Here is a 16,391-nt window from a genome sequence, read left to right on the forward strand (position 1 = left end):
ATAATCTCACTTCATTCAGTGCTCTGCGGCTCCCCCAAATCCTAGGGTGATAGGGACTTAGTTCCCACAACATGTAGGTTCAAACACACACTGGATGCCACATGACCCTGGCTTTAGGAGCTGGCAAGGGATCTGCCCTGTGCTAACAGGAGTTCAATGAGCTTCCCTCTCTTCCCTCTGTTCTTCCTTGTTCTCTACTGCCTGTATAGCTGCTGCCATTCTCTGCTGCTCTCACTTTAATGAATTCCTTCCTTACCTACACTTGTCCAACCTGTTTGAAAATTCTTTCTCATCCAGTCAAGAAACCTCCCCCACCCAGATTAAGGTTTCACATGGTGCGCAGGGAGAGACCTCCCCAGACACAGCTGCCCAGCAACAATGTAAAGTCATTTATTGGCATCTTGTCCAATGACAACCAGCTGAGAGGCAGTTTTGATTGAGTGACCACTGAGAGGTACCATACGTCTGGGGCAGAAGGCATTTCCAGAGGGGGCAGTGGAGGAGACTCAGCCTTGGCTGGTTTGAAGATGGAGGAAGGGACCACAAGCTAAGAATTGTGGGTGGCTTGTAGGAGCTGGAAAAAGCAAATAAATGGATTCTCCCTAAGCCTTTACAAAGGAACACAGCCCTACCAACAGCTTGATTTTAGGCCACTGAGACCCATTTCAGACTTCTGCCCTAGAAAACGGCTAGATAATTAATCTGTATTATTTAAAGTCATTACATTTGCAGTAAATATAAATTATTCAGTCATTTGTTCCCTTACTCATTCCTCAAATATTATTGAACTCTTACTTTAAGTACTTTTACACATGGGGACATACCAGGAACAGGACAGATTAGGAACCACATCTGCTCTCAAAGGAAGCTTTTTTGTTTATTGGTGTAGGGGAACAGATTTTTTTTTTTAATTAAGTGAGACATACTATTATTATATATTTTAGATGATGTATTGAAACTGTCTAAGAATAAAACGGTGGAAGTGGACAGCAAGAGGTGGGGAGGAGTTGCCATTTAAATGCCCTTTAAGCGAAGGTAACAGTGTGAAGTTCTATGTGAGCCTGGTCTGGTAGCTCGGGGAGGAGTCCATCAGACAGAGAGGCAACAAGGGCAAAACCTGAGATGAGAATATGCCTGGTGCGGTCCGGCAGGAGCAAGGAAGCCTGTATGCTTACAGCTGAGTGAATGAGGGACAGGATGGGAGATAAGGGCAAAGAGATGGGGGGCAGACTTACAGAGACCACTGTAACACCGTTGGCAACCCCCAGCCCTCTCTCACCAGCACGCAGTTGAGCAACTCTGATCTGCGTCTGAAACCACTCACTGCTGTGTAGATAATGGGCTGATGGGGCTTGAGAGGAAGCAGGAGGTTCTGGCAAGAGAATGACCAGGGGTAGCAGTGGAGCCAAGGACATCGTAATCTGGATATAGTTTGAAAACTGAGCCAAGGAATTTGTTGACGAATTGGTTAAGTGCTGTGTGTGAGAGAGGGACAAGTCAGGAATGACTCCAAACATTTTTGGCCTGAGCAACAGGATGGATGGAGTTGCAAATAAATGTGAGGGAGAGGAGCGCAGGAGACCCAGGCTATGGGAGATTAGGGGCTGTGTGTTGGGCATATTTGAGATGCTGATCTAACCTCCAGGTGGAGATGCCAACTAAGCAGGTGGAAATATGAATCTAGAGTTGAGAGATGTACAGACTGGAGGTAAAATTTAGGGAGACGTCCATGGTAACTACAGACATATTTAGCAGTGTGAGGCTGAATGAGGTCATAGGGAAGGACTATTGAGAGAAAAAGAGGTCTGAGGTCTGAGTCTTGAGGCTTTGCTGTGCTTAAGATGAGGAGGAACCAGCAGGTTTAGAAGGAGTGACAGGAGCAGAAGGGGATGATTCAGTGGCCAGCAGAAGACAGGGTTTCAAGGACAAAGAGTGCTTATTTGTCTGAATGCTGCTAAGATCCTGTAAGAGGCCAGTAAGATGAGTTCAGGTAAGTACCTCCTGCATTTAATCATGTGGAGCTGAATTTGACAAAAGCAGTTTTCCTAGGGGCATGGGAGGAAGCAGTGGATTACACGGGGTTTCACAGAATTTGGGGTAGCAAACACAAATAATCAGGGTCTTCATAAAGTCCCTCTGTCCTACTCACAGGGAGGTTTGTGTCCTGCACTTTTCTGGATCCTAGCTAGAAGCCTGCCAAGTGCCAGGTACAGGAGCCTTCCTAATGACCACTGTAAAGATGACCTGACTATCATTCCAGAGTTGTGACCAGAATCCAACAGGTTGGCGAGTTAGTTCAAGCTGCTGCCAGAGACCCCAGCCATAACCATCTTCAGTGACATGAACATACAGCTCACAGGGCCTTGATGGATCTATCACACTCAAGGCCTCCACAGCCTTAACTGCCTGTTTTGCTGTAGTAAAGGCCAGTCCCACCTGATGCCCTTTCGTACCAACCGGTATAAGGGCTTCAGCATTTGTGCCAAGTGCGGTATAAACACTCTCCAGTAGCCTAGAAGACCCAGAAACTCCTGTAGCAATGCTACAGTTGTGGGGTTAGGAAAGGCCTGGACTTTGTCTATAACTGCTTCTGGTATAACTTTGGTCGTACCCGACCAGACAACCCCCAAGAATTTAACAGACTAACCAGGTCCCTGAACCTTGGTGCTGTTCACAGCCCATTCTTTCTCCTGTAAATGTTGCAGCAGTCTAGGTGCTGCACCTTCTAGATCTGAAGGAGAATCGGACGTGAGCATGACATCATCAATATAATGGTACAGCCGCACCATTGGCAGTTTCTCCCATGTAGCCAAGTCCTGGGCTACAAGTCCATGCCAGATGGTGGGGCTGTGGAGGTATTCCTGTGGGAGGATGGTGAAAGTCCACCGTCCTTCCCACATGAAGGCAAACTGTTCCTGACTTTCCCTCTCAAGGTCAATGGAAAAGAAGGCATTAGCAAGGTCTACCACGTAATGGTATGTTCCTAGTTCATGGCTGAGGATATCCATCAAGCCTGCAATAGAGGGGACAGCAGCATGCATAGGGGGTATGACTTTATTCAGTTGTCTGTAATCCACAGTCATATGCCAGAAGCCATCTGGCTTTTTTACAGGCCACACTGGGGAATTGAAAGGACTATGGGAGGGATTTATAATACCCACCTTTTCCAGCTCCTAGAGAGTTTCTCCAATCTCTTTATGCCCTCCAGGCAGTTTGTATTGTTTGGTATTAGTCACCTGCTGAGGCACAGGCAAAGCTATGGTCAGGTGCCTACCTAGGATGTCCTCTCAGAACTGCCTTCACCACACGTACTCTCAGTTTGAACTCACCTGCAGTGGTCTGCAACCACAGACCCTGCAGGATATCAATCCCCAAAATATACTCAGGAATAGGAGATATATATACAGTATACTCTTTTGGGGGTAGAAGTCCTGTTCCCAAAGGGATTTGGGCTTTTTCTACTGATAGCCTTCCCCCCATATCCATCTACAATAGTGGGGGTTCTGGGGAACCGCTCAGGGTTACCATGAATCAGTGAACATTCAGCCCCTTGTGTCCACCAGAGCCAGGACATGTTGTATGTTCACTGGGGACCAATGGATAGCTATTTCAACATGTGGCCTCTGGTCCCCCCCTGGTTCCTCAGGGCAGATATCTTGACCTTTCCCTCAGTCAAACTGCATTCCCCAATCACCTTCCTGTGTGGGCTCAAGTGAGCCTGGCTCGTTCTCCAGCAGGAAGTCTTGCAAACACACAGGCCGGACTTGTGGCTGTATCTCTGACCTCTGCCTCTTTGGTCTTAATGGCTGGAACTGCTGTTCTGGTTTCAGCTGTTGCCATAGCTCTAGTAAGATCCTGTTGGACTTTCCATCTAGTTTCCTTCCATCTGCTCCTGCCCGTATTAAATCAACCCACATCTGGGTCCTTGTAACCTTCATAGGGCCCTGTAAATTCTTCTTGTGAGTAACAGGTCTTATTTCTTTCTGGATTCTCATTGCTTCTGCCTCTCCTAAGTCTGCTACTGTATATGTCACCATGCTTATGGGATGCCCTAAGTAAGGGGAAAGAATGGCCACTAGAGACCCAAAGAAGGATGTAGGAGCCATTTGAAGTATAATATTTCTCATCCCAGTAGTGAAAATCTCTTCATCTGGATTATAATTGTCTGGACTATAGATGACATTTCTTATGCCTAGCTCTTGCAGCACCTGTTGGAGCTCAGCATATGTCTGCCATCTAATAGGAGAGGATGGCAGATCACCCAGACTGGGCCACACAGCACGAAGTGCAGCCATAAGCCAGTCGAGGAGGAAGTGACTCCCTGAGGTCTGATGTGCATTTTGTAATCGCTGCCTCAAGGCTGGCTGCACTGTCAGGGAAGACAGCTTTCCCATCTATGATCCCGACAGAACAATTCCATCCACCCCTAAGTCCCACAGACGCAGGAGCCAAGCTGATACTGACTCCAAGGGCTTCTGCCTAAACCAGGAGCCCAAATCCACCGGCTCAGCCTGAGTATAGGGGCGGACCATAGAGTGCTCCATGAACAGGGAAGGGGGCTGCTCCTCTCCTTGGGGAACTTTCAGCTGCTGGGTCTTTATTTTCTTTACAACAACTGGGCATGCTTTCAATACAGGAAGAGCCAGTGCCTCTGGCACCACCCCTTCATCCTTCCCCAGCTCCTCCATTTCTGGGGCTGATGGCACCTTTCTCTCCCCTCCCCCGAGTGCCTCCGCTGCTACAACCTTTACCTTTTCTACTGTGCCTCGCAGCACTGCTACCTCAGTCTTCAGAAGGTCTCTTACCTTCAGCTCAATGCTTCGCTGTCAATGTTCTCATGCCACCTCCGCCTGTGCTTCCCTTAGGAGTTCGTCTTTTTCCTTGATGGCCTCTTCTTCCTTCAGAACATCTTGCAGCACTGACGTCTTGTCTCCAATGGCACCTTGCTGCCAGGGCTCTCGTGCTGCCGCCTCCCGCATCAAGGCCATCTTCTTCCTCAGGGAATCCACAGAGATTTGCAGCTCGCTTTCTTGGGCCGCCTCCTCCCACATCAATACCATTTTCCTCCTCAAGGCATCCACAAAAGTCTGCAGCTTGCGTTCTCGTGCCGCCTCTTGCATCAATGCCACTTCCCTCCTCAGGGAATCTACTGAAGTTTGCAGCTGGCGTTCTCGTGCCGCCATTTCTTGGGTCTCCTCTGTAGACCTTTTTAAGACTGTGAGAAGCAGCCAACCCACAGTTCCCGCTGCCTCCCGGGCACTCTGCTTCTCAAAGGATTCCCTTACTATATCAAGGGCCACCCCTACTGCCTCAGGTGTCACCTCCACTTGCCTCCTGTCCTGGGGTGGGGCCCAGTCCTTTAGGAGGCAAGCCACCTCAGACCACATACCCATTGGGGGATGATGCACTGTCTCCCCATTCACAGGGGCAGCCCACTGAAGTACCCCTCCCATAAGGGCAGCCTGTCTTTTTCCTTGGTCAACAGTGAACCCTGCCGACTTTCACCAATTGTCTCGCCCATGGGTTTCAGCCAGAGGCAAGTTCACTATGGATTCAGTGTGACCAAAGAAATTGACAGCAAAATGTTCTTTGGGGTGAAAGGGTTTATTACCTGGCTTGTTCTCCAGTGGTACGGCGAGCACTAACATCTCTGCCTCCACCCAGAGCACTGGGCCAAGCCTCCACCCAGAACACTGGGCCAAGCTCTCTATATAGTGCAGTAATAGTTTATTGCCTAAAGATGTGGAAGCAGCAGCCCAGCAACAGGCCAGTTACATCATCAGGCGTTTGTGTGTGAGAATCCTGGCCACAGGAACCCCAACTTCCCCACACCAGGCTAGAAAGAATCTGTAGGAGCAGGTGGCATGATCAGACAACTGATCAGGAAATGTTGCCTTTGAGGTCAGCTGAGAAGGGGCCCTGAGGGGTTTATTCTGTGTCCCAGTGCTGGTTTAGGGTAAAGGTGGATGAAAGTTCAAAGCCTTGGGGAAGGAGGGAAGCCTGAACAAAGTTTGATCCAAGTAAAGTGAGCATGCATTTTGAACAGATTGGTCAGTGGGGACAAAGAGCTCAGCTAATTATTTATAAGACAAAGAAGGGAACTCTGAGGGTCTGTGTCTGGCCTTGTTATAGGTAAACAAGGGAGCTCTCTGTGAGTGTTATCTCAGTCATTTGAGGAGAGTGGGGACTCTTTGCAGTAAGCTCTTTTCCTGGAGCACAAAAGGGTGTGGGTGTGGGAGTTGAACACTGTCCCCTTATTTGAGCTGTATTTTTAATGGCAGTGTTACTAGGATATTTTTTTGAACATGTATTGCAATTGTATGAATTATCACTCTAACAGCTGTGTTTATCAGTACTTCCCTGCATCTGTAATATTAGGATAATTGATAACTATAATCATGTGTTTGCTTCTTATGCTGGTTATTAAGGTCTATCTCCCAGCTCACCCATCCCGTGTTCTCTGTTCTGTGATGCTGTGGCCTGGCTGTGAGGTTCTGCCAGTAGAGGGAGCTTGAGGCGACTGGATGGCTGGAGGAGGAAGGGACTTACTCCCTGATATTCCTGCTTCTGGTTCCTGCCAGTGTCACCGTGCAATGGCTCTTTTCCCTGGGTGAGCAGTTGTTTCCAATTTCTAGCTTTTGATTCACCCTCTCAGATCCAGCTTGAACATCTACCTTTAGAAATAAAAGCACCAGCTGCGTACTCCCCTGCCTTAGAGGTCTGAGTCCCAGCTCCCTAGGGCCCCCTTCCCAGCTCTTTCTGATAATCCTATGCTTCTCTCTCAAGAGACCAGTGGCAGCTGCTTCCTGCAGCTGCTAATCTCTCTGTTTCCCTTTTCACCTTTTCAGCCCTCCATAACCAATTTAACCAATTCCTTAAAGTCTCTTTAACAACAATTCTCTGTTTTCTGCCTGGACCCTGACTGATACATCCCTAAGAGATCTAGAAATACTTTCTGAACTATTGGCGTGGAATCATGATGGGTACATATTACTGTGATAAAAAAAAAAAAAGTAGATTACATTTATGGGAGATGTGCAGCATCCAACAGACAAAAAAGATGCATTCTGAAAGTTAATTTGTAAATCCGTTGTTTGGATCTTGAAAGTAATTTTCCTATCAAAACAATATTACATATTAAAGTTAAATGATGACATCAATCCATCCATGCTCATACTATATTATACAAGGGAGCGTTGTAAGGGAGCAGAATTAGCTCTGCTTTGGCAACATACATTCAAAGATCCAACTATTATGCTAATGACAAATGTTATTCATCCCCTTTTATTTTAAAAATTTTAATATAACCCAAGTCAATATATCCAAAGTATATTTCAACATATAATTATTTTTAAAAGTATACAAATGAGACACTTTAAATTCCTTTTTTAATACTAAATGTTCAAAATCTACTGTGTATTTTACACTTACAACACATTTGGATGCAGTCTACACACATTTCATGGGCTCAAGAGCCACATGTGGCTAGTGGCTACCACATTTGACGATACAACTGCTAAGTAGATGCAAAGATAGAATTGCTGAGTCATAAGATATGCACAGTTTCTTTCCTCTTTAATATATAAAGGTTTAATGATACTGGTAGATAACTCAAAAGCAAGCAAATTTGATCACCGCTTTAGAAATTAGAGAGCGTTCTTGCTGGCATACCAAGTATATATTGACAGTTAAAAACAAAAATATCCTTGATGTAAGCCCAGTTAGAAAAAAGCTGGTCAAGAGAGGATGAAGTTAACATGTTTAGTTTAGCAGAAAGAAGTGGCAGGCTTAGCTTCAAACAAGAAATTAATAAAATTTGTGAAGTTAATTTCATATTGTATGATGAGGGTTTCTGCAACACGCTAATTTTCGTAATAGCTTTATTTAAGAAATTAAAAAACACCATTTTGTCCCTTAGTAAAAAAGGCCATCTGGATTAGCAATAGGTGGAGAAAACAAATTGCAGTTACTTTTTTACAGTTCTGACTGAAATGCAAATTATGTGTAGATTTGCAGATGATATTTTGGGTTCAAACTTTTGTTCCCATGATAAAAATATAAACTACAGTTGAAAAGGAACTCATGTGTTCCCTCTTGCTCTAGGTCTTGCACATATGCATTGTAAGAAAATTACTTTCCTAAATAAAATTAAAGCAAGATTTTCCAAGACTGTCATTGGAGGGGGAATCTCCTTGGGAAAGAGCAAAGATTTACCTTCCTCCAGGAATATTTCATTAGCTCTTTTGTCACTGTCACTACAGCGGGCTTGCATGGTGCTGCCTCACCTAGAAACACTCTGGCATGAGGGTGAGAAGACAGAGTCCTGAGCTATCCTCCCAGAATATTCCAAAGCCTAGAAAAGACCAGGTCTTCACAAAAGGGACAGGTGGGTTAACATGAAACCAGGATGCTTTATGTTATGTGGCTAATTTATGCTCCACTTATGAGACAGTCACCTTCTGCTCTGTGTGGACATGTCTAAGCAGTCACTGCCCCCCAGGGTATGTAACCTCTTCAGATCCAAAACCTGAGAGGGTGAGCCTCAACCATACATGGTTTGTTCTAAGGCCAGCCTAGCCCTGCCTTCTGTCTTTACATGTCTCCCCTAAGCAGTGATCTTTTGTGAATGACGGACATCTGTCAAGTTTCCTCTTCCAGGGAAAGGCACTTACAGGGTCTGAGCTTTACGTTACAGTTACAGGCCCAGCAGGGTACGGTGGGCCAGAAGCAAGAGTGCATGCCCTTTGTTCCTTCATTTACTTCAATTCATGTGTGCTGATTTCCTCCAAACCTAAGTGATGTGTGGATAAATAAAAGCCCGTTCTGCTCTCTAGGAGCTAAAATCTCCAGGGTAGAAGACCCATACCCAATATTCCTCTTGCTACAAAGGAGACTGTGTGACCTTCTATAATTGATAAAAAGGCCTGTGCCATAGGGCGGGAGAAAGGCATTTCCTACTTTGCACTACAATGGATGGTTCCACAACTTAGTTTTTACCTTAGTTTTTATGTGAAAATGCGCGTGAATGTAAGTTTTTAAATGGTAAATTTCGTGAAGCTTATCAGAAAAAAAAATGGTCAACTCTAAGCTTTACATTACAAAAAGAACCTTGGCACTTAACATTTTTTCCTTTTTAAAAAAAAAATATTTTTAAAATCAGAAAAGACAGGACTTCCTGCGTTTCCTGACTCAGAGGAAGGGGGCATAACATTTGGAAAAATATCCCACTCACGCGCTCACCTCTCACGCCGTTTGGAGAACGAAGAGCCAAGGCGAGTTTGAGGAAACCGAAAGAGGTAGCGCCCAGCGGCTGCGAGGCCCAGAGGGCGCGCGCATTTTAGCGCGGCGCCGGGCGCCCCCAGCTCCGCTCCCTCCAAAGTGGGCGCGGCGCGGCCCCGGGGCGTGGCGCGCGGGCGTGGGCGCGGGTGGGCGGCTCCGAGGCCCAGAGGCTGCGGCCGGGAGGGCCGGGAGCTCAGCGCGGCGCCGGGCGAGTGCGCGGCTGGCCCGGGGCAGCTCCGCGCTGCTTCTCTGGAGTGCCGCGCGGCACCGCACCCTCGTGCGCCCCAGAAGCAGACACTCTCCTCAGGTAACCAACTCCTCCATTCCCTCCACCCCACCTCGCACACGCTCGACTGACCGCCGGCGGCTGGTGAGGATGGGAAGGATGCGAGGGAGGGAGACGGCTCTCAGCCAGAGCCCCGCTGTCGCGGGCTGGATGGGCTTCGTCCGGGAACAGGAAGCGGAGTCGGGGCTGGAGGCAGCGGACGAGTAGGAGTCTGCGGCGAGCACGTGCGCCCTGGGTCGGCCAGGGCGCTGGGCACCCTTTTCGATCCTTCTCATTGCTCCGGGGCCAGGACTTCGGTGCCCGGTGTCACCTGGAAGCCAGTTTTTCTGGCCTCTTTCCCCCTGGTCCGCGTGTCGGGTAGGCGCTTAGAAATCAGAGGGTTTGGCTGCGGGCGTAGAGAAGCAGGGAGTGGAGAGCCGGGGACCGAACAGTTACTGCGGTCCCTTGGGTGCTAGCGGCTTTAAATTCATTAATCCTTCCCGTAGCCCTGCGAAACGGCATTATCTCCATTTTACTTATGAAAGAGCCTACGCCAGGGTTTTAAAGTGACTCGCCCTGGGGCAAACCACTGGGAAAGAGGTGCTAACTGGGAAAGAGGATGGCTGGGGTTGGAGGTGTGGTGTGTAGGCTCTCCGAATCCCTAACGCTTCTCCCTTCCTCACCCTGCTCGCTCCCTGTCCGATATGCGCGCGTGTCTAGGAAACTCGCGCTGCTGGGTCTGTTAAGAAAACAGGTGATTTTTAAACGCAGTCTACTCCCCTCCTAGGTTTCTGTTTTATTTTGTTAGCTCCTAATTTCTGATTTATGTTTTCACAGTTTTGGATTATTGGCTTTTTGAAGTGGAAGAAGCTTGCACTGACAGTTATAACTATTTACAGCGTTTTCTCTCCATGCAGAGCAGAACACGGGCACCCTTGCGGGCCACGCACTGCTCATTCTTCCGGGTGGATGAGGCCGCCTGCAGATCCAGGCTGGACCTTATGGGCTGCCCGGGCGGAGGTAAGTTTTGTACCCACCTGGCATCCTCTGCTTTATTTCTTTCTAGAGGGAAGAGAGTCTTCATTTTACAAATAGCAAGAGGCGAATTGGGAAGATAACGCGGCCACAGCTTTATATGGCCTGAATTTGGTGGTGGTTAGGTGAGGCACATGGTCAGGGACTTGTCCCCTGCTCTGGGCATTCTGCCCCCCTTCCAGAGCTGCTCTGAAAGGCAGGTCTGTTTTATAGAAGGGAGAAGGAGGGGTGAATGGTTTTTAAAGATCAGTGTAAATTACCTGCTACGAGCTCAGGCAGTTCCAGACACGGCCCCCCACTGCGGGAGGAGTTGGTAGCAGATTTCAGTTCTGGCAAGAAGGAAAAGTGGAACTCTGGATATCTGCTATTGCTTAATAGATTTTTTTGCAGGCCTTCAAGATGGTAGTTTAGGCAAACTTGGAGTTCTTAGAACTGGTGAAACTCCTCTATTTAAAACAATGTACAACATACCATGAATTTACTTTTGCAGAGTTTTATTGGTAGATGAGGGAAGTTGGTATTTTTTCCATATCATGGTGAGGGTTTGGAGGTTACAGCTGCCTTCTCTTGAACCTGGCCTTGAAAAGGAAGGACTTCCGTAGCCTGGGCCACAAATATGTACTGGACTCCATCCTTCATTAATTATAGTTCATCCCAGGTGACCTGCAGAGGACCTCCTTACAAAGTCTTGGTGGGTATCAGCCATTCCCTTCCCGTAGCCATGCAGGAATTTGGCCCAGTCCTGGGCTCCACCACTTGGTCAGGATGAAAGCATAGAGCCAGAATCTTGCACCAAAGAGTGGCCAGAATCTTTTCCCCAAAAAATATAGCTGAAAAATATTCATTAAAAAAAAATTGTAAAACCTGATTTTAAATATTGGCTTCTTTTTAAACACAAGGACTCAGATTTGTTTTCTCTGCCCTAGAAATTGCATTCTTGGGTGAATGAAAATTTCTCACCTGTGGTGTAAATACTGTATGTTTTTTCATGAAATCAGGTGGTAGGAAACAAAGTAATACTACTGCAAATGATTCTGTCCGTTTCTATTTGCTATGAAGTATACATTGAGTAGAGTAGTCTTTTATGGGAAGAAGTCAAGGGAATTAGAGGTTGAAGTTCTAGGCTGAAAGGGTTAGGGCCAAGGCATGAATGTCTTGGGATGAAGCCTGTTGGGTCATTTTTAGGACTTTTGACTTTAACGGAAAGCTAGTGGGAACCCACTGAAGGGTGTTAAACAGGAAATGAATTGCTGATTAGGTTTGAGTTTTTTTAAATGATCTTTGTCAATGTCATGTGGAGAATGGTTTGCAGGGATAGGCCCTGTTGGCATGTTTGGTGCCTTTATGTAAACTAGAAAAAGGCTTCCCTTCGGGATAGCCCAATTAGAAAAGATGTGTTGCTTTGTATACCAGCTGGGCCAGGCCAACGGCTCCAGTCCCCTCTCTTGTCGCTGCACATGTGTGGCCACCCTGAGGAGGGGGAGAGAGGAGTGTGGGCAAATAGTACAAAGGCTTTGCAGTCTCCCAGGAATGGTGCAGTGATGCTGAGTAGAAGCCAGTGGCAGAGAGAGAGGTTGAGTTTGTAGTTAAAATGAGTAAGAAAGTGGTGATTATTTGGCTATAGTTGATAAAGAGAAAGGTATCAAGGATGATTCAGTTTCTGGCATAAATGAGTGGGATAGTATGGTGAAACCATTTACAGTGTTAGGGAACACTGGGGGAGGAGTGGGCATAAGGTGAGGGAGGGAAGAAGATTCCATTCAGGTGCATTCTGCTTGTGAGCAGCCACATGAAGACGAGGAATAGGCCACCGAAACTCATGAAAGAGATCTATGGTGGAAATACATGTTTGGGAGCTGTTGCGTGTAGTCACTGCATATACAAAAGATCTTCCAAAGAGCCAGCTGGGATGAGACTAGAAAGGGGCTGGTGCTAGAAGGTAAGATTGTGTTTGGAGGAGAAGCTAGTGAAGGCCACTGAGAAGACAAGTGCACATGCAGGATAAAGGTCTGTGGTTTTCTTTCTTTTTCTCTTTTTCTTTTTTTTCCACTTGAGATTAGAAAGACTTGAACATGATCTAATGCTTCAGGAAAGTTTCTGGTAGAGAGTAAGAAGCTCAGGATGTGGGAGTGAGAAATAAATGATAGAACTGGGTATCATTTCAGAAATGATAGGGGTGAATTCCAGGACACAGGTGGGAAATTGGTCTTTGATGTAAAGAGGGAGGGAGAGGATGGATAAAGATGCCTTAGATTTGGGGACCAGGATTTCGAGGATTTCTCTTTTCTTGGCAGGAGGAGGCAAAACCATCTGCTGAGTTTGGTGTGTTTGTGTATAAAGTCAACTGTGTCATCAGCCAGTTTTTATCAAACATTTTCTAGTGCCAAGCCTTGTGGTAAACTTGGAAAGTGTTAATTAATGCTATTAGTGTTAGCTCTTGTGGTATAATAGGAAATATGTATTTGGTCTTTGACCCAGGTTCCTGGCACAGAGCTCTAAACCCTGGGAGTATGTGGAGTGATGGTGTCCGGAATGTCTTTGAGTTCCTCTAAGCAGTCCCTTTCCACACACGAGTTTATGCTAATGACTAAGGTATGGTAACCCCTAGAGGGCATCAGAATTGGCTAGTCACCAGAAAGGCCAAGTGATTAGAGGGTAGGAACTTTCAGCAGCTGCACCCACTCTCTCCTCTGGGAAAGAGGGGGCAGTGCATGCCTAGAGAATGGGTTATAAAAACTCTTGAACAGTTTGGAGAGCTTGAATTCTTGAACTCTTTGGGAGTTCCTGGGTTGGTGAACACATCAAGGTGCTGAGAGGTGGCGTACCAGGAGATGGCATAGAACCTGCTCTCCCCTTTCCTCATTCCTTGTCCCATACATCTCTTTCCTCTGACTATTCTTGAGTTGTAGCCTTTCTAATAAACCGGTAATAGTAAGTAAAGTATTGAGGGTTAGGGAACTCCCGAATTTGAGTTGGCCTGGCATTTGCAGCTGGCCTCTAATATGGAGGCAGTCTTGTGGAACTGAGCCTTCATCTGTGCATAGTTAGTGATTGGATTGAGTTAAAGGGTTGAATATCCAGTTGGTGTTGAAGGAACACAAACCCCACATTTGATGTCTGGGTGTTGTACAAACAGCTCAGCCCTGTGCACCTGAAATAGCATGTTGCCCCCTTTTCTACAAATTACTTCCCATCTTCAACCTTGCACTTGATGGCTAAAGGAAGTATTGCTCAACTGCGAGTTTACTCTTCTGATGAACATCCAAGCCCCTAGGAAGTGAGGCTCCTGGAGGGGAAGGGCCTTTGCAAACCTCCTCCAGGTTCTCAAGGTCAGCTGTATGTTAGCAACACTTGGGGAGCTTTTACACTTCCTGCCTCTCAGGCTCCAGACCAAGGCCCTCAAATCCCTGGTAGGGGGACACACTCGGGGGTGTTGGCATTCTCTGAGAGCTGTAGTTACATTATTCAGCCAGGGTTGAAAGCACTCACCTAGGGGTTGGTCTCAGACTAGGTAAAGCCATTCTGTACTTTTGAGCTCCCGCTGATTACCTGGGGCTTAGAGTATTTGACAATTGTTTATGAAAATGGGGTTGAGACCATTGTGAATCAAATATATTAGCATTGAAAGCAAAATGCAAAGGACAGTCCCATGGGGTATTGGAGTTAAGTATGAGACCTTTTACTTACAGTTTTACAAGCATTTAAGAAAGAAATCTAGCTGTGTTGATAGTTAAAATCGGTCTTGCAGTGGTGCCTTCTCAGCCTACTGTCCTGTATGTTGAGTGTGATTTCCTAGGTGGAGAAGGGGGCAGGGATTGTTTGCTCAGGTGAGGTCCTGTTCACCTGGCTGTTAAGTATATCATGAAGTATGGTAATTTAAGAGGTGGAGGGTATCATTCAGTTGTTTAAGTTGGTAAACACGAAGGCTTTAAATCAGTGCATCTCTCAAGGGCATACCTGGACTTATCCATGAGTGTAATGCGGGTGTATTGAGCTACTCTCCTCAGCCCTCTCCCTGCAGCCAAGGGAGCTGAAGTTTAACAGCTGAGGTATTGGATTTATGTCCTGGCATGATGAAGCATGAGAAAGAAGGCTTCTTCAGGTGGTAAAAGCTGTACAGTCCTTGTACAGCTCTGGGGAGAGAGCATGACTATCTCTGCCCCCATTCAGCTTCCCTGATTTTCTGCACAATACTCTTAAGAGTGCTTGAGTCTACATCTTTCTTTAACAAAGGACAGCTTCCAAATTTGCCTCCCTTTTCCAACTTTGCTATGCTATCAGTAGTCACAAATACTTTAGAGAGAAAGAAAAATCCAAGATAAATGTGAAGTTCTGTCAAAGAGGAGGGAGAGTGATTGCTTTCCAAAAGAAATTTAGGCTATGGAGAGGCAGTTTGGAAATAGCTGTTTAGAAGTGTTTTCGTTGTAATGTAAACATGTTGCCAACAAACATGGTAGATTTGTGACTTGTAAAAACTCAAAAAAAAAAAGCCCATTAAAAACTTGGAAACAGAATTGTCTTTTGTATCTTGTAACTGAAGAATATCAATGAGTTTTGAATCTTTGTATTAAATTTATAAAAATGTGACAGCTGTTCATATCACAAAATCATTAGCCAAGAGTTTTCAAAAACAGTGAAGCATTTTTAATATACTGCTTTCATTACAAATATTAATTATAGTGAGCAAGTTTCATTATCATGTAGGTTTTACTTCCTTTTTCTCCATCTTTTTGTTTTGTAATGCCTATAATTTGTTAGTACAGTAGTATATATAATTTTTAAAGAAATACACGTACATATCAAGGTACTTACTCAAAGTAAGTGTTTGTACTAAAAAAGTTAAAGCTGTCATTAAACACTGAGTCACACACTCACCAATTTAGAACTTCCTTCCTTATAAACTTTAAATTGTCTCTTCCCTGAGATATGCTCCTATAGTTCATTCAGTGGAAAATAAAACTGCTACTAGAGTAAAAATAAGTGCTCAAACTCTGAAAAGTAGTGAATGCACTATATGTCTTGTTTCTCTTGAAATATATTCATTAAACTTCCTTTAAACAAGCCGCTTTAAACACTTAAAAGGCAAAACAAAACATGGAACTTAGAGAAATCTTGTGGTGAGTTCTTTGGTCCCAGACAGGTAAGAACTTTAAGTCCTTCACACATTGGCCGGGTGGTTTTTCCTCCTCTGCTTGGAGAGCCTGCTCACTGATGTTGCCCATGCACCTGCCTGGGCCAGTGTGGGTCTTTTGGTAAGCAGAGAGTGGGGAGGGGTGCAGTTCTCTGCAGTTCAAGGTGAAGGTTGAAAGCAAGTCAGAGGTCAGCTCTGCCCTTTTTAGGGGCTCTGACTGCATCTTCCACAAAAACTTCACTTGGGGTAGGAGCAGGATTCAGCTGACCATCGGACTGGACTCGAGAATTTTCTGGAATCAGCAGCTGGACCCAGGAATTTGCCTAGGACAGCATCCCAGGCTATTGACTTGTCAGGCTTGTTTGTCCTTTTGTTGTTACGTGTGACAAATGTAGGGCATGCCTCTAGAATATCTCTAATCCATCCACATAACTGAAGCATCCTGATCTCATCTTTGTTTACTCTTCTCATACGTTATGCTAAGCAATGTCATTAAATTCATGTAGGAAGATCCAGTTTTAACACTGCTTCTAATTGACAAAAGCTTTGGTTTGCAATGAAAATGCCGAAGCATGTGTAGTAGTTGCAAAGTGTGAGTGGCCATCCCAGGAATGGGTTCCTGTTTGGGGCTTAACCTCCCCAGCCTTTGGGGCATAGTGTACTGACACATTTCTATCTCAC

The 16,391-nt window shown here is 45.9% G+C and overlaps 2 protein-coding genes and 1 long non-coding RNA gene across 9 annotated transcripts in view; 2 read left to right on the plus strand and 1 right to left on the minus strand.

The window, feature by feature from the left end:
* Positions 1-9,362, minus strand: part of RFK (riboflavin kinase) — a 49,771-nt gene extending 40,409 nt beyond the window's left edge. The window contains exon 1 of the mRNA XM_073228671.1: positions 9,241-9,362. The gene's annotated coding sequence lies outside the window, so the exon portion shown is untranslated. The remainder of the gene's footprint in view (positions 1-9,240) is intronic.
* Positions 1,587-9,215, plus strand: LOC108405007 (uncharacterized). The gene is made up of 3 exons (XR_001855067.3): positions 1,587-1,990; positions 6,429-6,610; positions 8,262-9,215. It is a non-coding gene; the product is annotated as an uncharacterized lncRNA (long non-coding RNA).
* Positions 9,363-9,426: 64 nt separating the features above from the next.
* The window catches only part of GCNT1 (glucosaminyl (N-acetyl) transferase 1), a 29,882-nt gene continuing 22,917 nt past the window's right edge, over positions 9,427-16,391 (plus strand). For 2 of the 7 annotated variants that reach the window (XM_073228666.1, XM_017672898.3), the window contains exons 1-2: positions 9,427-9,586; positions 10,462-10,564. The gene's annotated coding sequence lies outside the window, so the exon portion shown is untranslated. The other 5 variants (XM_073228670.1, XM_073228667.1, XM_073228665.1 and 2 more) reach the window with 4 other exon arrangements.

The sequence above is a fragment of the Manis javanica genome, chromosome 2, assembly GCF_040802235.1.
Source record: "Manis javanica isolate MJ-LG chromosome 2, MJ_LKY, whole genome shotgun sequence".
Lineage (NCBI taxonomy): Eukaryota > Metazoa > Chordata > Mammalia > Pholidota > Manidae > Manis > Manis javanica.